Genomic DNA, 23205 nt, shown 5'->3' on the forward strand with positions numbered 1-23205 from the left:
CTCAGGCATAATTAGCGATAAAAACTTGGCTCCACATTATACACCTGGAGACTAAGGCAGACTAAGCCATTAAAATGTTGGGACCATGCACCTAAAACAATACCCGGTGGCAAACCCGAGAACTATTCCTACGCGTGAGATAATTCATTTCTTAGGTCAGCCAAAATATATCGAGAAAAAGTGGTCCGCAAGACAATAATGGCTTCAGTGGATCAACAAAGTTGCAAGACGTAATAAGAAAGTCACAAGAAGAGTTGGAGAGAAGAGAAGCCACACGTTAACCTTGGGAAAATACGAAACAACCTTAGAGGTCATATATAGAGATGCGTGAAAATCGCAAATGCGATGTAGATACGATGTGCGCAAATAAATGCGACATAGATGCAATGACTGGACTTTTAATGATATTTTTACGCAAATTGGACTTTTCAACGGCAAAATTCGTACATTTTGTGCCGAGCGCAGTTTAAATGCTCTGCCGACATTCATTGCTTAAAGAATGTGAGCGACTGGCCAGCTGCTAGTTGGCTGGGACTCTACGTGGCGGCAAACTACAAGTGGGCGCGGGCAAGCTACACCTCCGCCACTATATCTCTTATTCCTTAATATTTTATTTTTCTACGACATAAGTATTTAAAATATCCTGTATTTTGTCATATAACTGTGCTTCACTACATTTATCGTCATCTACCTCATTATGAAAATAAAAAATTGAAACTACAAAATGCGATAAACTGTTATTGAAAGTGCGATGAAATACAAATGAAAGTGCGATTTTCACGTATCTCTAGTCATGTATTGATACATGATGGTCTGAAGAAAACAATCGTTGAGGGACTAGCAGATGGCAAGAATGAAAAAGAATGACCTCAAATGAAATATATGGAACAGGTAAAGAAAGATGTGAAAGAGAAGAAATATGTTAGTGTGTGATAAGATCTGCTGTTTTGAGAATTAACTTAGAGTGCTGCGTCAAAGCAATCTTGAGATAACTGACCAGTGATGATTACGACGGCAAAAGATTAGTTATGAACCTAAACCGTCAATACTAGGATTAAAAAAATAAATAAAAAGAACGAAAAAAATTAGCCCAAGGTCGGTCCAACGATTGTTGGATCAACTTCACCCGTACGCTGGTTCCAAGTGTTCGAGTTATCGTCTGAGCTCATTCGCCTATCCCTTCCCGCACACCAATTCTAGTCCCACTATACTCCACCCGTTGCACCCGCTAAAGACCGCTCGGCCATCAAATGCACATCGCGCGCGGGAGCAATCAATCATTCTAATCCGACCCTGCTCGGGAAATCCGGACGTTTCCATCCACGACGAAGTGAGAAAAAACACTTAACGAGCGCCTCCTCCCCTTTAAAAGAGCATTTATCTCCTCCTGATTGAAACCACCGAATTTCTTGTTTACGCGAGGAAACCACGAGGGTAGGCGTTGGAAACAAATTCAGGCCATTTCCTCGCCCAACGATTGACGAGGGAGAAAAAATATGTATGTTTGCCACGAAACAGGCAAGGGTTCGAGAATTGTTCCAACACTCTTTTACAGGTTTGAAACGATTTAAGTGCTAACCGATATCCAACCAAAGAGGTATTAGGGTGAAAGAGAGCACATGGCATTTTCATGTTTTCGTGGGTTGATGGAATATTAAAAAATCGGACGCTTTGAAAAGATATGAACTGAAACTTGAGTCAGGACTATCCTCTGCCCCACCCGCAAACAACGGCGACAATAATGGGGGTTGAGAATACGTTCCTACTTTCCACTTGTGTTAAGTTCATCAATATCATACTTTATGATATTAATAAAATCACAAAAAATTCTGATATTATAGTTCCTGATATTAATAAAAATCACTGAATATGTCTCAAAAGGCAATATGGAAAAAAATAAGTCCAAATTCTGACACACTAAAAAGAGTACATTCTCTTTATAGTGACCTTTGTTTGATTAATTCTTTATTCCTGTACTACCTATTACAACACCATTGGCCTTAAACATCGGTGTATAACCTGTCAATTAAAACTTCACGAAAATGAGGTAACCTACCCAGGCGGGACTCAAACCCTCGACCTTTTGTGTGGCAGGAAACGACTTTACCCCGCCTCCGACGCCTGCATATGTTATAAAAGTTTTATTATTTTTTTATATTATATGTTTCTATCAAATGGACCATGGGTTTCAATGGGCAATATGTTTACCAGTTTCCGGGAATACATGAATAAATAAATTTATTTTTCTTCTCTTAATGCAATCTTCAGCTACAATATCCTACCTGGTCTAATTAAATATTTTCAAAGCAATTTCGATGTTTACTTCTAACTCCTTATCTTCGCTACTCACCACAAAAAAATAGCGGGCTAGTGGTCTAGTGGTTTTTACAATATAAAATACACTTTAAACTCACTTTTATTATTATATTCAATCATAGCAAAGTCTTTAGACGCGTTATTCGGAGTTAATTTTCTGTTAAGTATTTACGAAGCTTGTGTCAAAAAACTATTCTGCTAAGCACTAAAAAGTTAACCATAAAAGCGCTCAAAAAAGTAGGCATATTTGGCTACATTTTTCGGAATAATTCAACAGAATATACCGTTCTATGGTTTCATAAGTGTATGGAATACTTTCTAGAATTGAAGTGACAGCAATCAGTAAAATTTTCATGTTTTATTTAGTTTATGACAGTGGATTTGCTCCATATTATATTGCATTAATATAGTCATATTTAAATAGGATGTAAATTCACTATGAGATTGTACATACGAACAATTAAGATTCGTTAATCAGTGGTAAATATCAGGTTTTTAAAGTTGAAAAGAAAGAATGTACTGCGTACCTTAAGCGCGATGGTATAATACTTTAAAGATCGTAAATAAAAAAATTAATAAACATTAAGGGATAAATAAAGTGATTATTATTCTTTCACTAAGGCCAGCTCTCCTTTTGATCTCCTAGCATAACAAAATTGAAATTGAATTGAAAAAGGGGTTGATTGCCAAGTAAGAAAGTAATTTAAGTTTTGGGGGCTGGGAGAAATTAAAAATTAAGAGGATCCTGACGCAAAGGGTGCGCGGCAATATTAAAAAATTAAGAGAGTTGAAAGGAAAGGGGTCATGATGAAAAAACCTTCAGTTTCGTTACGCTGTAAAAAGTGAGGCTTATCTCCGGGCCCAGCCACAAATGTGACGAATAACCCTTCTCCACTGGTTACCGTATTAGATACTCGTTTTTTAATAATGCTCTACTTAAGAGCGATGGTCTCGTCGAAGTACGTTGACAGGCCTACCAAATTAACGAGTTAAGTTCCGTTCACAGCAGCTTAAGCTGGCGTAACTCGACTTTAAACGACTTAGAGTGGTTACTGTAAACTTCTAAAAAATGCAGCTAAAATTCTAGCTTGAGCTTCAGTCCTAACGCTGTAAAAATAAAGGCTTATCCCCAGATGTATCAATGTTGTATGACGCAAAGATGTATGCACCCATGTAGACGTTTGTCATGCGGAACTTTTGAAAGTTATTATGGCTCTAAGTCGACGCAACAGTTGTCCTATATACTGACAATTAACGAGATAAATTTGATCTTTCAGTACCATATTAGTATATTATGGTTCAACCAAGTGTGCATTAGGAAGTTCTAAGAGGAGCGAGAGAAATTTAAGTCCTTCTGAATACTCCAAGAAGAAGACTGAACAACCTAATCGACCACAGAACGAGGCATGTTGATCTAATGAAGGCTGTCGGCGAAGGGCAATTGTGGAACGGTAGGAAGGGTAAAGTAAGGCCTCGAAATAGTTACATAGGGCCAGTTAGTAAACTCGTAACCGAGAAGGCCAAAACGAAGAGAATAGCTTACAAAAGCTATGAGTGGAGATTTTGAAGCAAGCACTTTAAAATTTGAGGAAATAGGATGACAATTATGATTTTAAATTGTAAAAACTAAAACAAACTTCAGCGCCAAAAATAAAAATAACGTCCTCTATATTTTTTACAGAAGAATATTTCCATTCAGTTTGCTAAAAAAATTAGCTTATTTATAAAAAATTACTCACCACTTTAGTTCATAAAGACTTTCCCTTCCTGGCATCAGATAATAATTATATCAACTGTGCCGCTCGACGTAGTTTATAACCGGAAACTGTCCAGCAATTTGCGAATGAACGCGCAAATTCGAAACGACATTTTGCGATTACGTGAGTAAATAACGACCGTTATTGACGCTCCTCGCTTTCACATCGAAAGAAGGGATTTCAATTAGATTACTGCATGACAATGCCAAAAGATGAAGGTTGGAGGCGAGCGAAATTGTGCGCGACATCAAATATTAGCATCAAAGTTAATTTTACACGCCATATGCACTTTATTTCTTTCTCTCTAGTTATCTCAAATTCACAAGGTACTCTAGTATGGGTGTCAGGTCACAGGCGTCAACATACATTAAACAATTATGCTTCTTAATCTGCTCAAGCTGAATTATCACGCTGCGAACGATGAAAGTTATCATGGAAAACAAATGTGTACTACCCAAACAGAAGGGTGACTAACAAGAATTACATAATGTCTACTGCTGGGAATTTATTTCAATATAAAATTTTAATCGGGGTACAGAATACTTTTTCCATAATTTTTCTGCTTCCTCCACTTAAAACATGGCTTTTAATATTTATTTGATCATCCTCTTTGCTTGAAATGAGAGATAATAGCGCAAATATTTCTTTTCACTAGTAATAACCACTTACCGCAAACTATCAAGCAAACCCGTAATTTATTCATTTATGCATCTCTTGCTAAAGTTCCTTGGTCGAAATACTCTCTACTCACAATGTAGGTATGTCCCTGCTCTTTGCCAATATACTGTATACCATGGTGATAGCAACTTTCATTCGCGCCGTTCATGGTGAAGAAATGGTAAGCAATATTATAGATTCATCATTGTTCAGCATTTGACGATAGAGACTAATAATACCACGATTAAACATTTGATTCGACTCAAGTAAAAATGTACGTACAATACGGTGGCTACACAACTGCTGGTAAAATTGGAATAAGATGTATTTAACATTATATTGTCTTTCAAAAAGCGAAGCAGTTGGACATCCAAATTTTACGAAATATAACAGTATTCCCATGAGTTTCAAACATTGTAAGTACAGATTTTATGAGAAAATTCTCCTTATAAGTCTACGAAACAAAACCAAAATTTAAAGTCGGTGGAAAATGTATTGTTTATTTGAATCTTAGCTTCAAATTACTTTCTCGTACATAAACTCTAAGCTCTTATAAATACATACACTGAGATAATGTAATATTCAACACTGAAATACTCAGCGCATTAAATAAACGATTATGGTAATCCATATTATTATGGATTACCATAATCGTTAATCGAACATACATTAAACGTTTTTATTATAATTAAACATTAAACGTTCATTTACGTAAATCGTAGTCAAAGCTTAGCGGTAATATGTGCCGTATTGACCAACTAAAGCGGGTGCTTAGTATTGCCACATTGAACCAGATCCATTAGCGATTCTCTTGATTTTCATTTACAAAGACCCGGTTCAATGCCGAAAAATTTTTCAACATGGGTGATAACAAATTCGGGGCAGGATCTTCTGCCCTGAATCTTACGTTTCTGCTTTTAGAGTTTAAAAAAAACTTCAGCATGAGAACTAAGCCATGTTCAGGCATCACATGATAGTTCAAAAACAAAAAATTGAAAATGCGGAATAATATCAATGCAACGCATGCGCCTTAAATTGCGTTCACTTTTTACTCATGCCTAGGTTGCGATGCAAACTCTCAGGGATAACCGGGAAAGCAATTGAAAAAAATAATCAAGGCTTCTTATTCTTTCTTAATCTTTTTATTCATTTCAGTAGTTTACAGTAATTCACCTCCATTCCGTCCCGTCCCATTGCGTAGTCCATGAATTTCCAAATATATGAAACGCTCTCACTCTCTTTCTCAACATCCAAATGCGTGGGATCGTAACTGCGAAATCATTTGGATGGGATTAGCATAATGTGGAATAATATAATGGGAGGAATTTCAAAAACGAACTCGGAATATATTTCATTTCTTCAATTGAGAAAACACATTTGCGGGTTGAAACAGTCATTTAGACTGCCACAACCCAAAGGATTTACATTATTAAACGCAATGAGTATTAAATTATTCAAATAAAGATAAAATCATTCCATCATTCATTCATTCTTTAATACTGCATTACACCACTGAATTTGATCCGAGAAAAAAGAAGGTCCGAAACGAGGAAGCTTTAGCATAATTTAGACTTTAATTTTAACGTAAGAGTATGTTTTCCAATTTAGTAACCGAAGTGTAATGCCGAATCTAAGCACGCATGTTGTGTCAACATGCACGACACTTACTTCTACGGATCCGGAAGCATTGACTAATATGGATACGGATGTTTTAATATAATTGCAGTCAGAGAGACACTATCGCCACAATCGGAAGAATTGCTCCAGTCTAGGCAAATAGTCACTTACCTAATATGAAAATTTATTAAAATATTTCATGTAGCATGAAAAGGTTGAATTAAAAACTACAGCTATTCTGCAAACGTTAAGGTCCAGTTCACAAAAGCATAACTTGGCGTAAGTAAAAAGTTGAAAACTCCATATTTTTTAGCTCACATTGCATTTGAAAGTAGCGGTTAGCTATCGACAGACATATGAACTATAGATTTCACGACTGATACACGGTCAAACCTATGATCGGCGGAGAATTTTAATTATAGGTCTAGGTGATACTACGTTAAGTTGAGTGATTTTGAAATGGAATAATGAAAAGCGGCTCAAATTATGAGCTCCTATCCAATGCCTTGCATTTCCTAGTGTTTGGGCTAGCCTAGAAAATTTGTAAAATAATCTCCTTACATACCTCCAAACAAACATATGTATCCATACCAACACATTATCTTTGAACCATTGTACGTATTGGAAGGTTTTTTAATCTGAATCACCTCTTGCGATGGGTGCCGCAATGAAGCTGAGCGTCGCGTCATCAATGCTATGAAATCTCAATGTGTCGGGCCATTCCGAAAAGCTCGACTTCATTCAGATGAATTCAGAGATGAAAAGCGAAAAGAGATGATGATTGCTGGAAGGAGAGGACGAGACGAGAAAAATATGAGCGGGGACAAGCGACAAATTTCCAGATAGGCATCTCCCGGAAGGATTACCGCGCAGGGAAATGCCGGATTTAGGAATTTTTAAGCGGCACTGGAGGTTCAAGCATTAAATGTGACTGTATTCTCTTCCTTTCAGCAAGTTTTCCAAAGAAATACTCTCCATTTCATTCAAGAGGCGATTACATAGGTGTGATGGAACCCTGAAAATAGAACACTCACTTTCTATTATACCACCGAGAACGATTTACTCAGGTAGATTTACTAATTGAAGCGTTGACATGGAAAGGTTAGTGAGTCACAAAATGCGAATTTTACAGGAGACTAAAGAAAGAGGTTTGCCAACATTATGAAGCTTATGTCAGCGTACAAACTTCGTCAATCGTAGCAACTGATATATTGTATTAATTGGCTCTGTAGATTGTGCGTGTACTATCTTCTCCATTAAAAAATGAAATTTAAATTTTGTATGACTTACTACGTTTCAAATATCAACGCTTTAATTATCTCTCTGATTGGGAGCGTTTCCGGTCTTCGCTGCGTCATAAAATACTACGCTTTCGCTAACACTTCAGACGCCATCACCAACTGAACAAAAATTATCGCAATGCTGCATACGTTTACAAAGGGTTAATTTTAGACTTTTTCATCACAAATTTGGCCTCGATTTTTGTAGCTTACCATGATTACATAAAACTATGACAAAATTTATAGGATTTTCCTCGGTGAATAAAAGTCAGGGAATTTCCCTGAAACACTTTCAAAATATTTCACTTCTGCTAAATACCCTTAAATTATACCATACATCACTTAATTTGAAAGTAATTGCATATCTACTCTTTGAAATATTATATGTAATACAGCATATCCATTCTATTTGTTTAGTTGTGTTGCTGAGACAAAATCTCACTAACTGTTCCAAATATTTCATACTCTTTCAAATATATTATTATTACAACAAATTTAGACTGCCATTGTTTCAAGTAATTATCAGTCATTCAGATTATAACAAAAAGGTGTAAAAAACTTGGAAAAAGTTCATCCTGACCAGGGATAGATGAAACAAATCATACAACTCAATGATTACGTATGGCAAACTTTTAACGCAGTGTACATTAAGCAAGTTAAAGAAATAGCAGCCCACTGAGTTTTCCTTTTACTCCTCGTAAGCCACGCTTATTCTCCAAGAACTTCTCTCGTCCTGTGAAAATTAAAACAAAGAAGCAAAAAAGGGTGAACGCCGTATGGGAGTGTTAAGCGCCAAGGGGTCGACAAAATAATCACGCAGTTCACGCTGCGCGTTGAGAATAATAAATTTTTTGCAGAGGAAGAGACGGGAGAACGAAAAAAATGAAGGAGGAACGAGGAAGAAAAGTGAAGGAATCTACCTCTCTCCAATGGTCAGAGAAAATGTGAGGGAGAAGACAAACTGAGGCTGGAAAATGGGCAGAAAAACAACAGCGATATGTGAGAGAGAATGGAGGAAATTGCAAACCATAAAAGGCAAGCACCAGATTTTTTTGGCATTTTATTTCAACTACTGATTGAATGATAAATGATAAAAGCAACAAAAAAACGGAGAATTAATTTCGATTAGGAATACTTGAGTTTGTGATGGAATTTAAAATATCGAATACATGACCATTAAGGCATGATATTATTATTTTAAATATATTAGTTAAAGTAAATTTTTCCCTGGCGTCGAGAGGCCACCAATGGACCAATTGTGCTTAGTCTATAGGCGTCAAAGGCGTCCATCGTCTATTGGGGTTTGTACAATCCCTGTAGTTAATCGTTAATTATTTTGACAGCCAAAAGGTCCAAAAAGTCATTATGGCCACAGAAAGAAGAATAAAAAAACACAAAAAGGTGAAACGACAGAAAAGAGTGTTAGAACCACGGGTTGACAATAAAAACCAAGGGAAAAATAACATTATTCAAAAACAAGGATAATGAGAAGTTAAAAGCGTAGAAGAAAAGAAAAAAAATCGGCCTAATTGTCTCTAATAGACGAGTAATAAAGTAAGAGCAAGATAAAGGTATCTGATACTGCAAGTAAAAAAGTGCCAAACAGTATTATCACCCCGAAAATTAGGAAAATTAACGTGATACATGAAAAGGAAACATAAATATTTGCCGTAGAGGACTTAGAAAACGCCCCTTGAATTGAAGAAAATTGAAGAATCTTGAAATGAAACTTGGATGTTATATTGCATAAAAATTGGGGGAAAAAAAGTGTTTTCGGGATCTATTAGCCAAAAAGTTATTTTTCCAAAGAAATAGCTAGTCATCAACTTCATCTAGCACATTTTCACAGCGCGTACTTGTTTTCGAATTTCTTCCCAGGCCCTGCCTTACCCCTACTTTAATCCACTAAACCCTTTACGGGCTAAAAAGGGAAAAAAAGAAGTGAGAACGAGGTGATGGTTCAAAGGAGTCGCGGACTCGAAAAGGAGGAACTAAGCGAGAAACAAGGGAGGTGGTGATGGAGAGCCAGGAGAAGGCAAGACAGCGCAGCAATGGTTAAGATGAAATATCGGTTGGAAGGAGTGCGAGGGAGGAAGGGTTAACGAAATGAGAAACGCGGAAGAAACTTAAGAAAGGAGACAGCAGGAAGGGAGTTAAGGGAACGTATATCATGAGGAGAGGAGGTGATGAATGTGAAGTGTCGAGAAAACAGAGGAGGGGAACGAGTCCATTCCCGCCCATGAGAAAACAACTACGAAAAATATTTTAGCTAATCTGCAGAGTATTTCGGGATGAATCTGCAATACTTCTGGAGTTGGTACGGGAAACAATTTTAAGCATATTTTGTCCATAAACATGCGGTCACAACTCCTTAGTTACCTAGCTATGGCAACTCTTTGGTAAACATATTGCATTTATTACTTTCTTGATTCTGTTACAGTTTGGTGTAGCTACCCTTATCGCCACATTAGGGCGTTTTAAGTGGAATCCGTTATACTTCAAGAGGTAGAGGGGCATTTAACCATAATTTGTCCATAAACATGGGGTTACAACTCCTTAATTACTAGACTAGTTAGCAAAGCAAACATATTTTTTTTTGGATGCGCTATGCAGTTACCATGAAAACGGTTTTTCTAGCGTAACCAGCCTTTTCGACATTTTATTTATACCCTGGAGTTTTAAGGATATTATATAATTAAGGTTGGATGGAAATTTGCGATCATAATTGTCGGTAACAATTTATATTTGAGCTTTAGTAAACGAGAACTTTGAGCAAGTATCGGCAATACGATTACGCAATCTCACCTATTTTGAGGTTAATTTAAAACCAAGTTTACTAATTGTAACTCTTAAACCTCTATTTATTTCTCTGTGCTAAACAGTAGTTTAAAACAGAGGTTTATAAAAGGCTACTAGTACCTTGATAATGACACAAAGAATCGAAACCTTGTCGGTAAACATTAATATTAAGTAATTTATGACTGCCTTCCATTATCATCCCTTGAATGCAGTTCTTTCAATTTTTACCTACTTTTGCACTATGTCTTATAGTGCCGAATATATTTCAACCGTCTACCTCGCTCTCCCACATAATTATTCATTTCATCCAGTATAAAAGTCAGGGAATAGGCTGTAAGGCTTGAAATACTTCATTACTGCTGAATACCCTAAAATAATACAAAATATCGTTACACTTAAGCACGTCTACTCTTCCAAATATTATATTTAAAATAGTTATCCAGACCATTTCATTAGTTCATTTGAGTTGCTAAAAAATACCTAATTCTACTTTTTTCATGATTTCATTTAGCAGATCTACACTTGCCTGACTATTAATAACGATCCGTAATTATTCTGATGATAATTTCATTGTGTCAAAGAAACTTGGATGATTTTCATTCCGACCAGAGATAGTGAAAATTACATGCTTGGCCCCTGTTTTCACTAAGAGGTGTCTGTTACACCAAGCAAGAAGTATATTATATGAGGTAAATAGACAGGGAATATATGGAAGGGGTTGAAAACGGATATATGGAAGGAGGAAAGGAGAACGAAACAAGGAAAATGAAAGGAGCTTAAGGGAAGCAGGAAGAGAGTTAGGGGAAGAGAGTTAGGGGAAGACACATCGTGAGAAAAGGAGTTGACAAATATGAAACGTCAGGGAAACAGAAACGAGTTTATTGTCCCTAAGGAAGGGTCGCTGAGAAAGACTGGCACCCTTTGGCCCGGTGGCCTTCACGCCTTTAAGTAATATCACAACCTCGTATTCGAAGGTAATGTTCGTAAATTAAAAGCAGCAATTTTTATCATTTGATTTGGATGAAAACAGTATGCATAGCTCCGTAATCTAAAATGTAAAGCAGAGTTTTTTTCGCATATGCCGCGGACATATCAGCAAAAAATGCTTCCATTTATGAATCGCTTTCTGCAAAAAGGTATCATGCCCAAGTTGAGCGATTATTCTTTTTTTCATTAAGTTGTTGCTAGGTGCTACAATTTTTATGATACACAATTTTTAAATGCCCATTCATATAAAACAAAAATATTTTTTTTAAACTACACGTGTGGTGTATCTAGGTTTACAAAGTTTTTCCTCTCCTGTAAAGTTAGCCAAATTGAACATGATGCCTATCTGCGGTTAGCGGTTCACATTTCATTATCACATAGAAGTACCAGTGTTTTCCCTCCGTTAAAATTCTTGCATTCCATGTGAAACTAGTGGATGACTCTGAAAAGGTATGCCGCTATTTAAGCCGTGGATATATCATTTACTGAAATCCAAACAGTACCTTTATACTCACCAATGCGGCATTAAATAAAATTTTCATTCAAAGATAATTACTCGATTTTTTCGCACCCGATATGCGATAATTCCGCTCTTAGGTTCACAAAATGCTTAAAAACACACCATAAAACGAAAAAAAGTGAGTTTTCAGTCATTTATTCTCAAAATGAACTCCATGATTAGCAATGGCCGTCAACTCTGACCTGAAATCGCAATTTGCTGAAAGAAGGCTGAAGATGGAAGGAAAAGATAATTTATTCATTCAGATTTATTTATTGATTCAATACAGCAAATCAATGGTTTTAACCATGCATGTAGGTTGAAATAAATAACATGGTCTAACATATTTATATAATGTTTCAGTATAATATTAAAAGCATGCGTATAAAACAGTTAATATCCAAAACCGTGAAAAAATCATTAAAAAAACCATTTCTTACTATGACTACAAAGATGCTTTCCATAACAAATACATAAGTATCCCATTTTGAATATTAAGCTACTAAGAGATATATTTCACGTACATACTAAAAGATAAAGATAGATAAAATATTTACCTGCAGCCATGCCTCTCGCTGAGGTAATGTAGCACCGTAATACACTATACTGGAGGAAGGGTATTAACTGAATGTCTTTAGTGAGTAGGTGAGTTGATGAATGTGAAATGTCAGGGACTCAGAAAAGGGAAAAAGTATCCTTTGGTACGGAGACAACGCCATTAACTTTCATTTACTAAAGCCTTTAGTAATGCTAGAATAGTATAAAACTTCCTCTCACAAAACCGGAATTTTACATAGCCATAAATAATACGTATTTTGTAGATCATAGTTTACATTACTTCAGAAGCAAGTTAATAGATAAAGAAGTACGAACGGAGGCGCATATTTTGAAAATCCATGAAGTCACAAGAAATTACAATTTTCCACGGAATTTCATTATTTCTCAACGAATTTTCCATTATCAAATTGCCGTTTAAATGGTTTATTTTCATTTTCATGCTTAATATGTTCCGTGTAAAATGAAAAGCCTTACTAGTATTCTAATTTCAAGTTACTAGTAGACAATTCTTACAAGTAAAAAGGAAAGTGTCGGTCAGTGTCTTTATCAAGGTTTAAATTATTATCTGACAGTTGAAAATGGAAAAAATATTAAATGACTGTAATAATACCAAGACGGATACTTAATTAGCATAAACGCAATAAGGTGAAGCTTTTAAAAGTAAATTAGTTGAGAATTAGTTCTTGGCGTTATCTGAATTTAGCTAACGTGGTGAATCTAAGCATAGTAATTTTTCTGGGAATGGATCATAAGTCAGTCCTAAAAAGTTTACCTTCCTCTACTAAAGGAGGACGACATGACACCTACTCAATATTCGCGTGGTGATCAATCTAAGATAAGATCCGTCTTGATAAAACCCAGGAAATTTAGGTCAAATCGACAAATTAAGCCACGTGTCCTAAAAGGAAGCAAAAATCCTTGACTCGGATACAATGAGTAAGATGGACACGAATATCATTTTGCAGTTAACGAAGATACAATCGAAGTAAAAGTTCCAATAAGAGCCTTGGCAAAAATTCTGAACACGCTGAAATGAAATTTTATGTCCTATATTTAATTGACATTAAAAATGCATCACCGTCGAGTTGCCCATTACGTAATTGCTTCTATCCTACAACCTCTTGCTAACTTACACTGCCTTAAGCTAAATGAACGCCAAATTGTTATATTTCCCCCATCAAAATTTAATTATTCATTCCCTACTTTTAATGCTTAGGTGGCCCATCTCCGGTGCCTTCAAAAAAGAATTTCAGCACTCCCGCCATAATTTTAGAGCGCTGGGAGAGATTAGTTGGAAATAAAGGATTTAATTTATCTTTCCATCATGAAACCAAGCACGTTTAGCTTGCTCTGTGGATAGAGGAAATGAAAGAATAGATGGATTATACAATTACCGTGAAATATTTGCTCTTGGAGTGCATTTTCGGACGATAACGTAATTGTTGGCCGTTGGCTAGCACGCTGCTGCTTCCTAAAATGCAGACTTTTCCGATTCGTCAGTAACTATTTTCATAAAAGTTTGTATGTAATGAATTACTGTGGTCTTTTCTCTTACTAATCAGTGACTTAAATAATAATGCTTATTATCATCATTGGTCAACAATCCTAAGATTGGTTTGACGCAGCTCTCCATTCCTCTTTCCTATCCGCAAGACTTTTCATAGCGACATATTTCTTCTCTTTTACTCCCTATATCTTCTGTCCTATGCAACTCACTCGGGGCCATCCCTTGCTCTTCTTCCCTTCCATCTGCCCTTTTAATTGTTTTCATCAGACCATCATGCCTCATAATGCGGCCAACTAAGTTGTCCCATCTGCCGTTTAGAGTTTTTCGTAGAATTCTCTTTTCTCCCACTCTTCTTGGCTATTCTTCATTACTTACACGGTCGGTTCCTTTTATCTTCAACATTCATCGGCTGCTCCTCACTCCAAATGCTAATAATAATTCTAAGCAAGTAATTTAGGCGATAAACATTTCTTAATGGTAATCAGTTAATACAAATTAGAGCAAGAAAACATTATAACGTTGCTCATCTATTTTCGTCACCATCGTAATTTCTCTGAATGACGAGGGTCACTGAAAAGTCTTAATTAACCTTTCCACATCTTTGGAAGTGAATATACTCACCCTGCAGAGAAATTATAGACACCAATGTCAATGAGAAAAACAAAAGAATCAAGAAAAAGAGAATTCTCTTGGAACCTGTGAAGAGAGAAACTGAGTGAAATCCCAAGCAATGCGAATCATGTAACCATAAGATACAGCGTTCAAAATAGAAATGGTGTCAGGCAGAGCTCCGGCGACGACTCCAGTGGATTTTGCGAAATATGCAACGGTTCAAGATGATCTGTAGTTGGCAACCGAGTGTTTCAATGTTTTCCACCTATATGTTCTCACAACATAACTAATTTTAAGTATATTAAGCAATAATTAAAACGGCCCGGTGATATTAAACAGAAGGAATTATTGGTTAAAGGGCCGAAATATAGCTTGAAGTTATCAAAATAATCATTCATATTTATAATCTCTTCATTAGCAAGGAAAAATTTCCGATTTCACAGTAATGTATTTGCTTATTGAAAGAAGCAATTCTAACGTTCCACCTGAAAATGTAAAGTCAATATGATTCCAATTAGCTGTCTGCTTTACGACGAGCATCTGTTCGACAAATCCGGTTGAGTACCAAGCATCCTCTTAATTGCTATAATGTGATTTCATAATGCGGAGCTTGAAAATATTGAGTTTATATTGTAATCCTCTCCTGCAGCCCCTTATTAATTCAAATTGATCCTTCTGAAATAACGAGCCAAACGAAAATTTATGGGTGGTATGAACTCTATAAGTCAAACAAACAAAAGGCAAGTAAAGCAGTGGTTCTATGTCTGTAATGAAAAGGGGTTCAGTAGACAAGACTCATTGCAGAGAAAGGTGAAGAATCATCCACGGCTTACTTTCGTAGGATAAGAGCCGGAGAGGAGGAGTTAGTCTCGCAAAATTGTGTTGACGGATATCCATGCGAATCGGAGGAGGGAGGAGAGATGTGATGTTATACACTCAAACGTTTGTCTACTTTGTCGAGGGAGATATCGTAGAACAGCCTCATGAAAAGATACGTAAATATATCACACAACTAATTTTAATTTCAAAACTCTACAACACGCGCTTCAACTAGTTCGGAGATTTTGTCAGGCACATTACCTGAAGAATCATTGTCTCTAGTCAAAGTCTCCGCTGAAGCCTACATTGAAACGTCGATCTTGGAGGAATGAAGTTTTATTGGAAAAAAATTCAAACTTTTCCAAAAAAAACCACCCACACGGCTCTTCAATTTGAATATCGGTGCGTATAACTGCGGGTAAAGCACGTACCAGAAAACTACTACAGGTGAGTCCGTTTAAAAAAATCCATGTAGAGGATAACATACTCTCTCTTTGAAAAATCTTCTCGGGATACCGCGCGGGTAAGATTATGTAAGAGCGCCGACGTTTCGGGTACCGACTCGCTACCCATTCTCACGGCTACTGATAGAAAATTCGAAGTGACCGTTGAAGCCCAGCATTAGGAGGGGCCGGATTGGTCGAGATCCGATTGTTGTCGCGGAAGACCGTGGACCAGCGTAGACTTAGCTCTGGCAAGCATAACTTTTTTAAGGGTTCTATTCCAAGAGCTGCTGATCAAAAATCCGGTGTCTCTGTTTACATTCTTATTTTCAAGTCTTATTTCAATCGCCTCTTTGGTTAAACGATCCCAGAAATGAACTGATCGCCATAAAACTCTGGTGTCATCCCACCGTATTATAACCAACCCTTAAATAAACCCTTAGAATAGAACCCTTAAAAGAGTTATGCTTGCCAGAGCTAAGTCTACGCTGGTCCACGGTCTCCCGCGACAACAATCGGATCTCAACCAATCCGTCCCCTCCTAATGCTGGGCTTCAACGGTCACTTCGAATTTTCTATCAGTAGCCGTGAGAATGGGTAGCGAGTCGGTACCCGAAACGTCGGCGCTCTCACATAATCTTACCCGCGCGGTATCCCGAGAAGAGTTTTTACATGTTGTTCGCCGAGAAAGTGTTAGATCATATATACTCTCTCTTTATTTAACACCCACTCACTGAGTGCGGACGTCACTCTCCTTGGATTTCAACAAAGGGCTCAATTAAGAGGCTCCGTTACTATTATTCCGTCACCACGCACTCACTTGGACATGGCATGCACGTCACTCTAATCGGATATCAATACAAGGCAAGTGGCAAGACGCAACACCGACTAGGCCTAGAGTAGGAGTCAAATAAAAAAAGGCAAGTAAAGCAGCAATTTTAAGTCAAGTATGGAAGAGAGCTATTATTAAAATAAGACATTGCAATATTTCCACTGAGTTTTATTATTACACAACGCGTATAATCGTTAAAAACAACATTATCAAGTGTGTAACAATAAAACGCGTTGTCTAATAATATAACTTAGTGGAAATATTGCAATGTCTTATTTTAATAATATCAAGAACTTCCACCATTTAGTGCCCAACATCATACAAGATATGGAAGAGAGACTGAGATCAGTTGACGAAAGACAATGCGTGGGACGACACCAAAGACTTACTTCCATAGAGTAAGAGACGGAGAAGAGAATATTCGGGAGAAAGTCTCGCGAAACAGTCTAGCCAGAAATCCGGGTGAATTAAGTGCTGGGTGGGAGTGAGGATTAAGACACGGGGGCCGCGCCACTGACTTGAGGAAGGAAGCGACGAAGAAGGCGGGGACTGAGTGAAAGTCAGGGGTGATTCGTCGGCGCCGAGCCGAAGAGACCTTGAGGGATAAGAAATGCCACCCGGAGACAAGGCACTGGAGCTGAGAATGAAGACTGGGAGTTCATTTCCACACCTTGGGATAGGTTCCCTCGGCGGTGTCGTTGGGTTTGGAGGTACGGATTTAAGTAACTATGCGTAGTAAAGTAAGGATTACATGAAAAGCTATTCAAATCCATAGATCTTATTGACGTTGGATTCGACCGGATCGAAGGGATCTACGCTCGGAAAAAGAGAATTAAGACGTTAGGGAAGGCAGAAAAAAGTGGGCGTAAAATGAGAGTTGATCTAGTGACAGGTAAGTTATACCGAGGAATAATGGAGGCATCTGATTATGAAACACCACAAAACGTGGTGTTTCAATAGGAATTTGCAATGCTTCAGGAGGCAATGTTAATCATTTTTTTGCCCATAAATATGAGGCTGAAACTCCTTATTTACTGAGCTATAGCAGTGCAATCATTTTTATGATTCATTTTTATGATTCAATTTTTATGATTCACTCTACAATTACCACGAAAATGGTTTTTCTTAGGTATTTTGGACATTTATTTAAACCTCTGTAGTTTTACACACATAAAATAATTAAGATTGGAAGAAAATATGCGACTGTAATTTGCATAAAAATAATCCTGGCGCTTAATTAAACGAGAGCATTGAGCGAGTATCAACAATGCAATTGTACAATCTCACCCGTATTGAGGCCTTAAGAGGTATGCGTTTCGATAATGATGTTGCCAGATTGGAAGGGGTGAGGCTCAATACTGAATTCCCGAGAACGTAACAAAATGAGGTTAGATCTCGAAACAAGGAAAATCCGAAAGAAGCAAGGTTCGTTCGGGGAAAACTTAAATATCTTACCAAGGAAAGTATCATTCACTCCGCTCAACAAACGGAAGATTGGTCCATGTAGTTGGGACCGGAGCTTGACCGAGATGTATGTTTCGGTTATCGCGGTGTCGAGATGGAGAGATACTAAAATTCTAAGGTATTACAAAAATAATGCATAATATTACAATAATAATAATCTGAAGGTAGGTTTTTGAATTTGAGGTACTACCAAGTTAGTGCTCTTGGTTATAACAAGTCAGTATTTTGTTCTAGTCAGTAGTACTACCAAGTTAGTGCTCTTAGTTATTATAAACAAGTCAGTAGTTCGTTCGCGTATTGAGAAAGACCACTTCTAATTGAAACTGGGTGGGTTGAAATATTTTTTTTATTTTAACACTACCATGTGTTATTGTTTTCAATAACATGTAGGTAGCCCCCTGCACAATTTTACTTTTTTACTTATGGGGCAAGATCGGTGAAAACCTGGAAGGTAGGCACATGAGGCAGCCTGTATCTTTCGCCTTCACGGCTCCAAGAGCCGACGAGGATGGATGCGGATGCTGCCGAGCTAGCGAAAAAGGAGTCAAACGCCAGGGCTAAGAGTCATAGGAGAAGGATTAAAGTGAGGAAACTCACTTACACGCCCAAGTTAGCCCACCGGAGTGTTTTTTTTGGGCTCCGTGGTGAGGTTAATCCTCTCTTTAGATTCATACATGAATTCATCGAAAATATATTTAGAAGATATGGCTCCGTAGCCCAGTAGATAATTTCATGAGTGTTAGTCGCGGTGAAGTTCTGGAAGGGTTTGAATCTGAAGTAATCATAATATTTTCATTCTGTCAAATTTTCATTCCAAAAATCAACGCAATCGATATAGTTTATTCAAGATAAAGTTAACGCTGGTTTTTCAACGACTAAGTTTAATATAATAATGACTCTATATACGTTCACACTTTTATTTATAAGCAGATTAATGCACTGTGAGGAAATTATTAGAGAAAATTGACGAAAATTTTCCCGTAAAAATTTAAGGAGGATCAATAGATGTACAATGTACATCTTTAAGGCTTTAATGTAAGGCTTTTTCTGAGGGATCTACATTGTACCTCCCTCAGAAAAAGCCTTAGTCGTCAATTATTATTTGAAAGCTACTATCCTTGGCGAAACTGGATGTTACCCTAGTGCATGGATTACCCTAGTGCACGGAATTTTTAAATGAAGTTCATAAAAAGTGAGGCATTGGAAAAGATATTAAAGTTTAACTTTATTTAGCTTTGCCTTAAGAATACCTTAAGACTCGCAATTTCACATGACTCTTATCTCGTATGCTACTAAGTTAACTTCGATCACTCACTGCAGCCACATTCAGGCACCCACCACATCCTTCCTCAGAGCACGTTCGATTTTCCTTAGCTCGTTTTGCATCGCTATTCCACCCTGGCAGCATGTCATAAGTAGAGCAGAGACGAAAAATGAGGCATTTACAAAAGACGCTGAGGATTGGTGGACTATATGGCTTGCATGTACTCTAATGAGTAACAATGAGAGGAGTGAAACGTGAGGATAAAATGGAGCAGTGCATTGTGTGAAAACAACGAAAACCTTGAAATATTGATCGCCAGTCCCAAAAGGACCTAGTGGGATTATTTCCCTTAAAATGAAAGTGTCGCAAACTTGCAATGGGTTACATTGAATTCTTTAAGGCATTTGCTATGGAGTTCTGGAAGGTGTGGTGGCAGATTCCTGCCCAAGCAGCAGACTATATCCATCGGATATCTTAATTAGGTTGATACATAAAGAATATATCGTTATTTCATGTTGAATGTCTTGAAAACGTTACTTAAATATCTATTTTTAATATCCACGACGAGTCGTAAAATTTATATTGCAAAGATATCCAAGTTGTAATAACCGTGGTTTAAAAAAAAGTTATTCCTAAGAGTATCTATTGATAGCATATGTTCTGTATAACATTGAAGAGCACAAATGCTTTGTTTGTTTGTCTCTGGATTACAAAGAGACATAAAGAAACATAATTAGCAAACCTCCTCATTAGTTGTTGTGAAGATATCTAAGAGATGTTGTAATACGAAGTTCCATGCCCAGTGTTAGATATTGTTGCAACGTTGTTAGGTTGGTCTTTTGCATATTTGACATATATCAATGCAACATTGATTAACGGATTAACATGGATACTGCACGGATGTCATACGCTAACGCCGACAATGTTTCCTATATGTTGTTGGAATATTGATTGCTGCTTGGGTGATCCAGTCTTTAGGGGAGAGAACTTCAGGTTTAGGTCTTAGTCCGTCAGTTGGGACGTTACGGGACCATACTTTGCACCTTTCGTTAAGACTATCGTGAACTCTCCTATCCCTACTCTTCCTGCGGTACAAATAACATAAGCTATCAGTCACTTATTCCAAATACCTACTCATCAACCGTTCTTGAGAACAAAATGATAAAACTCAATGCACTGTCCACTGATATATTATAGTACAACGCATTTCGACGTTTAGTGTCATCATCAGGTCAAATAGAATTTAAAAGACTATTTATTTTTAATATTTTTAATTAATACACCAGTGTACAGTACAATAAGTATTATAATTTTATTCGCTATACTGTTCCACCATATCTCGATAAACACAGTTGAACACATTTTTGAGAACGACTGATACCATCATATCGACTCAACACAACCAAAACTTTTAAATTAGAGAAATGATGTTGGGTAAAGCAGGTGTACGTTTTCATGACCTCTGTTTAAAGAATGCAGTAAGAGGTATCCCAGCATATAAAAGTGGTCAATGAGAAGTCACAAAATCCAAATTGTAAAAATAGTGAATTCTTTCCCTGAGTCGCAATACACAATGAAAACATAATTCACGATGTTCTTTGCAAAATATAAACCTAATTGCTTTTAGTCCGTTCTATTATTCTGATTTTGCTGTCGTATAAATTTCTAACACCTCACCCTTATCCTCAACCATTTGCGAGCCAACTTTATGGAATTTCAGGGTCTGGATGTTTTAAATGCTCTTGCATGCAGCAATAAAAAATTAAGTTCTCAGAATATTTTGAAGGGTCTTTTAATGATGAGTTTGAAGGTATGGAGTTTCCATTTCATTAACGTCAATTCTGTCTCGTGACATTCGTAGCATTTTCTACGGCCAAATGGGAACAATAACTTCTATTATAAAAATTTTCTAGAGGAAATTTCTTGTATTACTTCATACCTATTACCCTTAATTGCAAAACTTTGCAAATGAGAAGAGGGTCTACGAATGATGTCATAAAGAAAAATGTTGTGGTATTCAACGAACGCCATTTCTTCAAATTCTCGCAAAATTATTTTCGCTGCTAACACCTCATTATTTCACCTACACCGTGGGTTTTATCATAATAATTACGAGTTATAACAAGGAAAAAATTATGCTAAACTATAAAAAAATATTTTTTCACCATAAAATTTATTTTACTTTCTTACGAAATATTTTTTCGAACACCAATAGTTTCGCCATTTTGCAACACCGTTAAGAGACACTTTGAGAGATAATCTTTATCTGCCACAACCGTCACGAGGGAATACTTGTCACCATAGTAAATAATGCTTACCAGAAGATAAAAATTTTTATTTTTCCCTTAATATTAAAAAATATCCTTCTTACGTGAGGATGTAAATTACATTCTTCATAAATACATATACGCAGGTATGTATGCATTAGTACCCTGTAGCTAGTCATAATTTAGATGGTATAGATGGTCCTCATGCCTTTGATAGCATGATAAATAGTAAATACAGAACCCACCAAACATGATCGAAGAAGATCCGTAAAACCAGTAAAATAAAGGGCGTTATTAACGTTAAAAACGAAAATGATAGGGTTATTTGAACAAAAACGGTGGAGAGTCACGTTCACTTCCAAGGGAATAAATAATTAGCTTCCTAATCAAGATACCTTAGTCAAGTTTGCTAGGAACTCCACTGTGGCAATATTTCTCTTAAGTCTGTCTAAAATGAGCACGGATACTCATAAACACGATTTCTTTCTCTTCCTCAAACCTCAACTGAACGCGGTGAACTTTTCACACAGTCTTTATTCAAGTACGTTTTCTAGTGCTTCCCTTTCACCAGTATACCTTAAATTACAGTTTTGAGAAAGAAACCACAGTTTTAATTGGATGAGGCTCGTTGATATTCCAAATATGCACCCTATAAATGTATACATTAGCTATGGATTCTTAGAATAACTAAATTAGATGTATAGTACTCGCCAGATTATCAAAGGTCCGTATATATGCAAAAAGCAACCGAGTTAGCAGCGTTTTCATCAATAGTCAGAAAATTACATATTAAAAAAAGTTCACATTAACTTACCATCTCTCAAGAGAAGGACGTATTCTCAGGATTCACGATAAGTAAGGAATAATTTTCCTGAAAATAGAAATAAACTATTTAATACTTTCCACACAATAATTTATCTTAGTATTTACTTTTAAATAAGCAAATCATGCACACATGGTACACCTAATTACGCGAAGAAATCATACCAGTACCTGAGAGAACATTTATATTCAAAGATATTTATGATAAAACGGAGAGCAAACGCTCAATGTGAACGCAGCTCAAAAAGTCATTGCCATCAGGATGTTTAACATATGACAATTCCTGAAACGATTATTTTTTACGACATAACATATTTTAAGTGGTTTTTAAGGATTTCAATGACATTAATCTCCAGGATAATGAAATATGCAAGCAACTAAGGTTTGATTCCATTCTCCTATTTCAGTGGTAAAGATTCGCGCATTTCGGCGACCGAAAAACAGTCTTCTAACAAACATCTAGTAACCTTGAAACCTCATCTCACATTTAGCCTCTTAAGATTTCATCAAAATCCAATAAAATCCCGAAAGAATGTAAATTTTCATGTCGTTTTAATGATTATTACTGTCCGATTTTTTTAATACACAAGGACGATAACACCGATTTTAAAATTATTTTTTGTACTATGGAAATACTACATACCCAGAGAAACCGCTCGCATGATTAAAAGTGCAGACAAACTAACAAACTTTCATATTATCACA

General features: G+C 36.6%; 1 protein-coding gene across 5 annotated transcripts in view; it reads right to left on the bottom strand.

Moving 5' to 3' along the window:
* Positions 1-23205, bottom strand: part of LOC124163718 (calcitonin gene-related peptide type 1 receptor-like) — a 510985-nt gene that overhangs the window by 219881 nt on the left and 267899 nt on the right. For 4 of the 5 annotated variants that reach the window (XM_046540792.1, XM_046540791.1, XM_046540788.1 and 1 more), the window contains exon 4: positions 22493-22549. The exons of the other annotated variant lie outside the window; for it this stretch is intronic. The gene's annotated coding sequence lies outside the window, so the exon portion shown is untranslated. The remainder of the gene's footprint in view (positions 1-22492; positions 22550-23205) is intronic. 5 annotated transcript variants of the gene reach the window in all.

The sequence above is a fragment of the Ischnura elegans genome, chromosome 8 (assembly GCF_921293095.1).
Source record: "Ischnura elegans chromosome 8, ioIscEleg1.1, whole genome shotgun sequence".
NCBI classification, from domain to species: domain Eukaryota; kingdom Metazoa; phylum Arthropoda; class Insecta; order Odonata; family Coenagrionidae; genus Ischnura; species Ischnura elegans.